This window comes from Rhinolophus sinicus, chromosome 2 (assembly GCF_057876585.1).
Source record: "Rhinolophus sinicus isolate RSI-liver-muscle chromosome 2, RSI-T2T, whole genome shotgun sequence".
NCBI classification, from domain to species: domain Eukaryota; kingdom Metazoa; phylum Chordata; class Mammalia; order Chiroptera; family Rhinolophidae; genus Rhinolophus; species Rhinolophus sinicus.
This window is the reverse complement of record NC_142502.1, coordinates 6,981,022-6,992,373: the sequence shown is the minus strand read 5'-3', so window position 1 is coordinate 6,992,373 and position 11,352 is coordinate 6,981,022. Positions and strand designations below refer to the sequence as shown.

Here is an 11,352-nt window from a genome sequence, read left to right as displayed (position 1 = left end):
TCTAGTCAAGCTGGCAAGTCCAAATTTCTAGCATACCTGCTGTTTCCCAGCCCTTACTCTGGAGCCTGTCATCTTGCTATGAGAAGGGACACTCCCACCTGCCCCACCCATTCCCGTTCTCTCTAGGGGTGGCCCAGCCCCTTGCTCTCGAAGTCTCTTCTTTCTGACTGGGGTTTGTGAGGTCGTAATTAATGGCTTTGTCCCTAACAGCTCAGCATCTAGGGGAAAGTAGAGTTCCTTCCAGATGAGGCATATGTTATAGTCTGTGAATGGAATTCACTTTGCTTCCCTGGGGTTAGCCCTGAGCAAAGCCCCCATGGCATTGAGAGAGTTTGGAACCTAAGAGTAAACTCCTGATGGAAGAAAAGAATTCTGCCACTGATGAGGTCTAGTACGTATTGTTCCACCAACTGGTGGGATCTACCACTTACGGGTCTACAGCCTTCTGGGTTACTAAACTTCCTTCCTTGCTCCCATAAGGTCCTTTCCCAGGCCTCCTCCACCATATTTCCTTGTTGTTTTATGAGAGAAAGACGGATGTCTCTCTAGGAAACTTTGGAAGGTGTGACTTGACTTGTGGAGGTGAATCTAGAACTTCCTCCACATGGGACTTTGACGACCACACTTCACTTCCGCTGGCTCTATACACCTCCCTCGCCCCAACTGTCTTTACCTCTCCAGGAGAAGGATTACTCACAAAGACAAGCCAGGCACAGACATAGCCCACCTATTTGTGGCTTAAATGCAAGCAGTTTTATTTTTACAGAGAATTGCTATATTTCCTCTCAGTGTAACTCATTTATCTATCACAAATGAAACTCCAGCTCCATCTGCAATAGTTCCTGCTTTTGTTAGTGGTGCCAATTAGTCACAAAACAATTGGCATCTTCTACTGCCCCCTCAATCTGGAGGAAGAGAGCGCGGTCTCTCCCAGGCCCCCCCTGCCTAGCCATTGCCCCCCCGTCTACCTGTACACCATCTGGCCACTCCAGCTTCCTGGCGGCTCGGTCCTCATTCACCTTGTGACTACTATCAATTTCCAAACTGGGTGACTTGTTCTCTGCCAGTATTAATGCGCAGACTTCTCTGTTCTGTCAGGAGCTGGAAAAAGCAAATTGGTGAGGCCCTCTGTCCTGTTGACTTAAATAGTGACGTTGGAGTCTTCCTTCCAGTTGGTCATTCTGCTCAGGGTTTCACAGCCCCGTAGGGACAGGGTGAAACGTTCATCAAATCTGGACAGTCCCTGAGCTTCTGAGAAGCAGCAAATGTGGAGCAGAAGAGCAGGGCAAGTCCTGCCATTGCACCTTGTTCTTTTTCATTCCTCCTTTCTCCCGGGGGGAGCGCTTCCTTCCCGACTGTGACTTTGGGGCCATCTCCGCCAGCCCGTTCTTTCTGTCCTCCTCATATTAGCTGCCGTGCGTCTGACTCCCTTTCCACTAAGTGCTCCTTCATTTCTGCCTCGCAGCTTGCTGCAGATGGTTCTGGTTTTCTTTTCAGTTTCTGATTATCCTCTGGGGATTGTAAAGTTCTTCAGGAGGCTGACCTTCTCCTCCCTTGGAACACCATAACCAGGTAACAAAAACGTACCTCCAGCTTTTCGAGACTGAGGTCACCTGATTTTTTGATCTGCTGCTCAGCCCCTGCCGACCTGGCAGATGCCACGGTCCTCACTTTGTTTTGCCTGTGGCTGAAGGTCTTTAGGTGGACCCCCCGGGTCTCCCCTTTCTGCTTCCCACAGGTCAAGCTTCCCACAGGAGCGTTTGGCTGGCCTTTGGTCTTGCTGCTTATGAAAACAGTCTGAGGAAAGCTTCATATTCAGGTTCCCAAGTCTGCTTTCCCACAGAGTCTGAAATTGCCTTCTCACCCTGTTTTGATCTAATCGGTCCCAGGGGTCTGTTACTACTTTGACACAGTTAACCATGAAGGAATACTTTTGAAAATGAGGAACTGCTGCCATGATGGGGGGGGGGGGTCTTCACCACAGGGCTTGGCTAGTCAAACCATCCAGAGTTCTCCTGCTCGGCTTTTGCGCCTTCACATTGGGTCTGTTGAAAATGGCAACAGGGGTCAGGGGGAAAGTCACTTCTTGACTGCGGGGGGGGGGGGGGGGGGGGATGTGCACCTACCAGACACAGCTGCTCCCAGCAGCAGTCACTGAGGCTGAGATCCCACCTGGGCAACGCCGACAGCGTCCCTCCAGTCCTGGAACTTGGTCCCGGGCTTTCTCCCTCTCCTCTGTTCATTGTACTTACACATTGACGTGCACGAGACTCTGAAAATGCGTTGTAGGGAGAGAACGAATATTTAATTATTGAGCAGTGTGACCCTCATTATGAAGGTGTATACAGACGTCTCATTGAATCAGTGCAACTTGGTGGGGTGTTTTGCCATTACAAAAAAATGGTGATGTGGATAAATCTTTGTTCATCCATTATTGAAGGTAATCATTGCAACTTTTTGCGGTCATATGATTGGCTCCATTTTACAGGTGACAAAACTGAGCTTTGGCAGAGCCCGCATGGCTGGTTGCAGGCCGAGTCAGGAATCTGAGCTGGTTCCATCCTTCCGATACACGTGATTTTGTGCTTCCATAGAGCCTTTCTCTGGGCCATCTCTCTCCTTAGCCCTGTCTGGCCCTAAGGGGTCAGCCACCTCCATATCACCAGCCTGTTCCCACTCTAGATCAGCGTGAAGATTTTTACTGGAGTGTGTCACTGAACGATGCCATTTGAACACGGCTTCTGCTGATAAGCGTGGGACCATCTGCTTGACACATCTCAAATATTTTCAGCAGTGGGAGAGCAGCACTGATTTGTTCAGAGAAGGGAGGCTGCAGCCATCCTTGGAGAAGACGTTGGGACCAGAGACCCTGCAGGCTGGTGGGGCAGCGGTGCCCCAGGATGCGAAGGGACAGCCTCCCTGCTACCACCTCTGACCCTCCTGAGCGAATGGAGCTAGTGAGTCTGCACCCCACTTTTTCATTGTTCAGCTGCCCTTGACTGCCCAAGTAAGATTTTCCCTCTTCAGAAAGCTATTGCCTGGGCAACTCTTTCTGTGCTGGTTGTTTTTACAGCGTGTTAGATGTTTGGTGTGTGTTGGCAAAGACCTTTGTCTCCTCCTGCCTTTGTTTTGGAAAATTGGCTTCTTTGCTGGGTTAACTGTCCCCAAACATTGCTTTTCAACTTCAGGGTTGAAACTCCTGCGTTAGTTTTTTCTTTTTTTGACTCATGGTGGGGGTGAGGTGGGCAAGGATCTTCAGATCAATTCGTGGATCTGATGTGGACCTGGATGTGTTCAAGGTTGTTTAATTAGATGTTATGAATAATAAAGGAGTTGGGGTTTGAAAGGGTAGTTACCATATTTGATTCCTCTGGGGAAATCGCTTGATTAAAAGCAGCTGGGCAGGGCCGGAGGCAAGTTGGATTGATTTTTCTTTGCCTTTCCTTAGTGGGTATAGTACTGGCTTCTGTTGCTTTTAAAGTCAGGTGTGCAGTGCTTGGGTGGCCAGGTGTCTGTTACAAGGAATCTCCTGATCTTTGATGTATCTTGGCGATGTTTCCCAGGCAGGGTGGGTGGGGGGAAACTGGGGAGAGAATGTGTAAAATGTTGTTCAATTGCTCTGTAGGCAGCAATGAGAAGGTGGAAACAAGCCTTCCTCCAGAGCAGGGTTTCTCACCCTCGGCACCGTGACACGTTGGGCCAGACAAGTCTTTGTTGTGGCGGCTGTTCTGCGTATTGCAGGGCATTTAGCAGCATCGCGGGCTTTGACCCACTAGGTGCCAGGAACCCCTTCCTCTCAGTTGTGACAATCAAAATCTCCAGACGTGCCAAATGTCTCCTGGGCACAAAGATCACACACAGCCCCTGCCTTTTTTGAGACCAGTGCTCTAAGCTGATCTGACTGTACACTTACTTGGAAAGGCAGTGAGAAGTTTCTGCTTCTCCATGCTGGTGGCTCAAGTGTTAGGAAGATGTGAACGAGGCCTTTAGTGCCAGGGCAGATGTCCCTGCCCTGCACATTCCCGTCAGCTCCTTTGCCGACCATGGACATTCCAGCTCACATATGGGTTTCTGTTTGTCCAGGTCACTGCACACACACACACAGAAGAATTTGCCCTTTTCTCTGGACCTGCACACCTGGAAGGTCCAGCCTAGGGTCAGGCCTCTCTTTTTCGGTTGCCTAGGAGCAAGATAAGGTCTCAGATGGCCCGACCTGAAACCCTAGTTTTGTTGGCTTTTCTCCCTTCCCTTCCTTCTTTCTTTCCTTCCCTTCTCCCTCCCTCCCTCCCTTTCTTGTTTTTTCCTCCCTCCTTTCCTTTCTTCCTTCCCTCCTTCCTTCTAAGAATGATGTGCTGGACTGGGAATCCAGAATCATGGGTGGACTATGGCCAACTAAACAAGAATGTGGAAGGGGATATTCATTTCTTAGATCCCTAGAGAAAACTTGAGCAAGCACAAATGTGTAGTATTTAAAACTCTCTGCATTATACCTCAATAAAGCTGAACAAACACTACAACTAACTCTGCCTTCTTTGATTCTCCTTACTTTCCCATCTTCTCACTTTTGTTGAGAGGGAAATGCAGGCAGCAATCCTGAGGAGCCCGGCCAAGACACAGGCTTTGCCAAGCCCGCATCCGTACACATCTGCGAAACCACCGTACTTGTTTCCCTGCTTGCTGATTCATTATCTCAGTTTGACATTTCCATGAGACTCGTATTGCCTAAGTGCTGTTCAGTCTCTAGCTTTTCTTACCCCCCAGCCTTCCAGAAATGCGTTAAGCTGCCAACTATGTGAAGGAGCTGAGGTCCGAGGGGCCCCACTGCTTCGCTTAGGACTCACATCAAGTGGGCCGTTTGATGGAAAGAGTGGCTTCCAGGCAAAGCAGCCTCAGGCACCGGCAGAACTGCAGTCCCCTCTGCAGCATAACTTGAACAATGCCAAACCGCTCTTCTGCATTCAGATGCCGTGCTGCCTACAGTTCTGTTGAGTTTTGCGGGAGGGTGGTGGCTGTTAAGTATACCTCATACTATAGTCAGCCGGCCTCGCCATGGCTTGTGTGAGGCACTGGAGCCTGCGTGGGTGAAAAAACCCACATGGGGGCAGTCCAGCTGGGGTGAAGGTGGTGGTGATGACATGGAAGGGTCTTCATGGGGGGTCGCAGAGACCTGGTGCCAGGTTCAGGGTTTCTGCTAGGTGAGGAATGTGTCCCAGGGCAGGGGGCAGTGGCTGCAGTGGGCTGACATGTGGTGACAGAGCCCCATAAAGTGAGAAGGACATCTGTGCAAGGACGGGGAACAGGCAGTGATGACATAGGAGATTGTGTATCTATGGGTGGATTGATCAAATAAGTAAATACATTGAGGCTATTGGGGTCAGGTTTCTCACCATCAGAGAAGGGAGTTACAGATTTGGAGGGAGAGAAAACTAAACTGAGCTCAGTGGTGTGGGATCAAAATTGGAGATATTGGTGTGAATTCATTGGCATTCAATATACACAGTTGACCCTGGACAATCCATAGTTAGGGGTACCGGCCCCTACATAGTCAAAAATCCACATAGAACTTTTGACTTCCCCCCAACTGAACTGCTAATAGCCTACTGTTGACCACAAGCTTTACTGATAGCATAAACAGTTGATTAACATGTATTTTGTGTGTTACATGTATTGTATACTGTATTCTTACAATAAAGTAAGCTATACACTTTAAGAAAATGTTATTAAGAAAATCATGAGGAAGAGAAATACGTTTATAGTATTTATTGGAAAAAAATCTCTGTGTAAGTGGAACCACGCAGTTCAAACCTGGGTTGTGCAAGGGTCAACTGTACATATAGAAAGACATAGGAATACAGATCTCCATGTGTGTATGTATGACTGTATATATGTATTTATATACATATGTTCCTTAGCTCCATCTACTGAGGAGGCCTGGGAGCAGTGACGCCCTGATAGCAAAGGGGACACCCAGCACCCAGATCTTGGCTTCTACATACCCTTCTCTACTGCTTGGAGAAATGGTGATTCTAGGGACTGAGGCGGCGAACATACAAGATGAGTAGTGCCTGGTAAAACATCCAGTTTTTTGCCTTGGAAAACTGGGAATACCAGCGGAAGCATGGAAAAGCAGGGACGGTCTCATTTCTGTTTTGGATCAGCTGAGGCTGGTGTGCTGTCATGAGAGGCCCAGTTGGAGATGTCCAGGGCTTCTGATTACAGGGTCTGATATTTTGGAGAGATGTCTGAGTTTTAGCCATAGATTTGAATTTCATCGGTATATGGTGGTAGTTGAAATGAGGGGGTTGGATGAGGCCACCCAGGAAGAGACTATGGAGTGAGAAGGGAAGAGGGCCAGGAATGGAGCCTGGAGGCCCAAAGGGCAGTGTACACAGAGATCCAGGAAAGGAGACAGAGAAGAAACTGCAGAAAGGCAGGACGAGAGCTGCAGAGAAGAAAGCATGTGTAGGCAATGGTGTCATCTCAGAGATGGCAGTGAGGGGAGATGGAAGAGATGGAATAGCATTCCATAATATACTTGGGGAGGGGAGAACAAGACCGCATTTTCCTGCCTGTCGGAGGACTTGTCTGAAAGTACATGACGAGTGGACCAGCTCATTTCTAATATTTTCAACAGAGGTGATGACTGTGGGTCACTCCATTTCACAGAAGATCAAAAGAAACTGAAGACAACTCATTTCTGTTTGTGTATATTGTTGTTATGGTTTTGACCTTGGGTAGATGGTTCTTTAATAAATAAAAATCTGTCCTCTAATAAATGATACTCATTCTTTAATAAACAAAAGGCCATTCTTTGAAGCTTTCAATAATTATCATTAGTGACAATCAAGTTGATTGTGGAATTGGCTTCTGGTGACAGTAAAGCCATTGTTAAATGTCCCAAAAGTTCTAGTCACATGCATGGGTGACTTCACGTATAAGTGACTGTTGACAGAGGACTAGTGTGAGGAGTAGAAATAGTGCCCGTGTGGGCAATCTAGGCTCGGTTCTGGCTTTGCTGTGAACTACATATGAAAGCTCGGCTGGTTGTGTGTTAACTTCCTCACCTGTAAAATTAAGCGTGGTTTGCAGTGTCTACGTGATTCCTTCAACCTCTAAACCACAAGCACCAGCGGCGTCCAGGCAGGCTTTAACTATCAGGAAGAGGTTTTTAAAAGACTCCAAGCTGCATGCTCTTACATCCTCTATAAAAATACCCCAGTTTCTGGGGAAAAACAATTTGTAACATGACCAAGTGTTATATTTATGAAGAATTCTTGCAACTCAATAAAAGAAATGGGCAAAAAACATGAAAAATAATCAATCATAGAAGAAATACAAGTGACCATTAACACGAAAGGTCATCTCAATTCATTAGCACTCAAATAAATGCAGATTAGAACATGAAAATTTTTATATCACCATAACTTTGGAAATTTAAAAAAAATGGAGTGGTGGGGGGAAAAGCATATATGTGCTGTGAAAAACAAAATCTGTGTACTGTTGATATCAGTATAATTGGTACAGTTTTTTGGAAGACAATTTGTTAGTATGCTTTAAAAAAATTTTTTTTTAAAGATTTTGTTAGAGAAGGGGTACAGGACTTTATTGGGGAACAGTGTGTACTTCCAGGACTTTTTCCAAGTCAAGTTGTTGTCCTTTCAATCTTAGTTGCAGGGGGCGCAGTTGTGGGAGTGGAGGAATTGAACGGGCAACCTTGTGGTTGAGAACCCGTGCTCCAACCAACTGGGCCATCCGGGAGGCAGCGCAGCTCAAGGTGCCATGTTCAATCTTAGTTGCAGGGGGCGCTGCCCACCATCCCTTGTGGGACTTGAGGAATTGAACTGGCAGCCTTGTGTTTGAGAGCCCACTGGCCCATGTGGGAATCGAACCCGCAGCCTTCCGAGTTAGGAGCACGGAGCTCCAACTGCCTGAGCCACCGGGCCAGCCTATGCTTTAAAATCTTGAAAAATATTTATACCCTTTGATCCAGCCATTCCATTTCTAGAACTGTGTCCTACGGAAATAATTAAACATGTGCACAAAATCTAAGAAATGTTCATTATAGTGCTTTGCTTTAAAAAAAAAAAAAGTGAAAATCACAAGCAACTGGTATGTTCAAGATTAGAAGACGATTAAAAATAAGTTACGGTACATCCAAATAGTGACTGTTAAAGTCATGTTGTTAAAGTATATACTGACAAAGAACATGTTTATAATATGATAGAGTGAACAAAAGCAGGTTATAAAAATGCAATCTCGGGGACGGCCCGGTGGCTCAGGTGGTTGGAGCACTGTGCTCCTAACGCCGAGGTCACCAGTTCGATTCCCACATGGGCCAATGAGCTGCGCCCTCTACAGCTAAGATTGTGAATAACAGCTCTCCCTGGAGCTGGGCTGCCGTGAACAGCTGGAGGTTGGCTTGAGTTGCCATGTGCTGCTGTGGGCTACTGTGTGCTGCACTGTGTGCTGCCAGGAGCTGCCAATGTCCATGGCCGGCAGCGGGTGAGAGCTGGAGTGAGCCGCCATGAGTGGCCGACCAACAACTGGCGACCGACTCGGGGGGAGTGCAAGAGTCATAATACCAGCATGGGCCAGGGAGCTGTGTCCTACACAACTAACTAGACTGAGAAACAATGGCTTGAACCGGAGTGGGGGGAGGGAGGCTGAAAAAGGGGGGAAAAATAAAGAAAACAAGGCAGTAAAAATACCCATTTGATGTTCAGATTACACAAACTGTGAAAGGACCCTATTGGGTGAGCAGTGTTTTCAGAGGCGAGCCCTTGTGTACAGCAGGGCCATTTAGTCAGTACCTACGGCTACTTTATTCCCAGTGGAATTTAAATGCTTATGCTGGCAAAGTCACAGATAGAAATTAAACAAGCCTTTGGGGAAGAAAAAATTCCCTATAACATCAGGGAATATCGTGCCTTCAATTCCTTAAGTAGGAAGCAACAGAGGCAAACTAGATTGGAAAACATGTAACTGAGAGGCTATAAAAGGTAAGGTCTTAAAAATAGGATTAGGCCCCAGGGCAGAGTGCGAAGGTCTCCGGAGCGAGGAGCGCCCGGCTCCCGGCTCCCTCCAAGCACTGTGAATGCTGGCCTCTCGTTTAGTGTCTCTGGCTTCCACGCAGTGGTCGGGGAAGTGGGGTGTTTGATTAGACCAGCGGTTTCAGACTTTTTCCAAATGGGAGACTGGCTCAGCTCTCAGTGAGAAGTGGGGACCTGGATTCCTGCTAGCTGGCTCTGTGGTCAGGATCCCTGTGAGTGTTTGGGCCCTGACACCTGCAGGGACCAGGCCGCACCAGACACGGTGAAGGACGGGGGCAGGGGACCCGAGGAGTTCAGTGACCCAGTGGCTCTGAACTTGGCCTGCTTGTCAGTCCTTAGCTTCTCCTCTATAAAGTGGGAGCAGTAACACCTTCCTTATCAGCCTTCCAAGCTGGCTGGAGGATGCAAAGCTGGCAGGGAGGGTAGGTGCTGGGGCTCTAAAGTCCTACACAGCCACCTTCTCGTGCTCCAGGGTATTGCTTCCTCCACAGGGCTCCTGTTATGAGAAGGAAACGAGGATGGGCAGATGCCCTATGAGGCTGCCAGTGGTGCTTACAGCAGTGGTGCCATCACCTACTCTCCTTCGTCTTCTCTGTTCTCAGCTGTTTCCTCTGCCATGTTGCTGTGTTACTGACCACATCAGGGGCCTAGAGGGCTGCTAGGAGGAGCTCCCTTCCACCCTGGACTGTCACTGCCAGGTAACATGCATCCCCGCAGATAGGATTGCTGTCTAAACACAGAGCTTTGCTTGTCTGGGCACAGAGCTCACGGTACTAGAACTGGGTTGACAGGAAGGCGAGGTTCCCACAGTGGTTAGTTCCATAGTACAATTGCTTCCTCTCGTTGTCACTGACCACTCACTGTGTTCAAGCCAAAACGAAATTATTCGGAGCTAGACTGTTTTGTCAGCTAGCAGCAATTGCCCTTCTATTCTCCTACACTTCCCAACCTCAAATATTCTAGTCGTCCACCCATGAAGATGAAGAATATGCAAAATGACTGAGGAGCCCAGAGGAGGAAAGGGTTCGGCGGGTGGTGAGCAGGTGGGACCAGCTGCGTTCTAGGCGCTTCTTGCCATCCTCTGTTGCACTTAAGGGGCTGAAGTTCGATTTGGTCCAGTAAGACTGGGAATGTGACTTTTACAATGTGTTCATTTAAATGAAACACCACTATAACAAAACGGCTTGGAGAGTTATCATTAGTTTTTAATGAGATTAGTTTAATGGGATTTTTATTTGCTTTCCAATTACATTATGATCAAAATCTGCCTAATGTGTGATTCATGAGTTCTATTCTAACAATCATTAGAGAACTTTTTAATTAGCTGCAATAGCATGGGTTTTTGGGGCAGTGGTTTTCTCTCACAGGTGACCAGAGTGCTTGTCAGGACTGTAGTGATGGGCTTTATTTCGTGGAATAATTCAGTAAGTGTTTATTGAATGTCTGCACCAAGTGCTGGAGACCCAGACATGAGTGAGATAAAGTCCTGTCTTCGAGGAGTTTGCTGTTTACTGGGGGAGGTATCATTTTAACTCTACAAGAAGGAATGTTCTAAAGATCTCATGTGTGTGTCTATATTCTTTGTTTTATTAAGTTCGGCTTATTACAAAATGCAGACCCTTGAGAGCAGGACGCACAAAGTCAAGCACACCTGGGATCTGATCCTTACCCGCGCGATCCTGAGGCTTCATTCTCAACGCACCGCACACTGACCCCTGGCTCTCCACTCTCCCAGCCCCTGCCCTCCTGTGCTTGGTCTCAGCCAGTACTTCAGCTACACAGCCTCCTCGAGTGGAAAACAGCCCTCTGACTCCTCCTGTCCCTTCCCCTCACGGTCACTGAGGCCTGACCAGTGTTCTCTGAAATGTCTCTGGAATCCATTCTCTCCTTCAGCCATTATGCTCGTTATTATTTGTCCCCAGGAATATTTCCACAGCCCTTGACTGGCTTCATAGCTCCATCCATCATCCCCTCCCACCCAGCCTTTAGACCACAACCAGGGCAAACTTTCTCAGACACACAGTTCAAGTGATACTGCAGCCCTGCCTGAAAACCTTTAACAGCTCCCTAGTGCAAATGGCAGTGTTTTCCAAACCATGGCCCATGAACTACCTGCGTTAGAATCCCCTGGGCTATGAAAATTCAGATTCCAGGGCCCCATCCCAGGCTTTCTGAAACAGGGGGGCCCTGGAATTTTCATTCTTTATAAGCAACCCCAGGTAATTTTTAAGCTCTAAAATTGGATAAGCATGGCTTGTAGAATAAACTTGACATTTCACAAAGTATCATAACCAGGCTTTGC

The 11,352-nt window shown here is 47.7% G+C and overlaps 1 protein-coding gene across 11 annotated transcripts in view; it reads left to right on the top strand.

Moving 5' to 3' along the window:
* The first annotated feature begins 979 nt into the window (after positions 1-979).
* MAS1 (MAS1 proto-oncogene, G protein-coupled receptor) overlaps positions 980-11,352 on the top strand; it is a 31,738-nt gene continuing 21,365 nt past the window's right edge. For 8 of the 11 annotated variants that reach the window (XR_016020100.1, XR_016020099.1, XR_016020098.1 and 5 more), the window contains exon 1: positions 2,334-2,957. The gene's annotated coding sequence lies outside the window, so the exon portion shown is untranslated. Of the gene's footprint in view, positions 1,573-2,331; positions 3,008-9,542; positions 9,749-11,352 lie in introns of those variants that run through there. The other 3 variants (XM_088795264.1, XM_074333772.2, XM_074333773.2) reach the window with 3 other exon arrangements.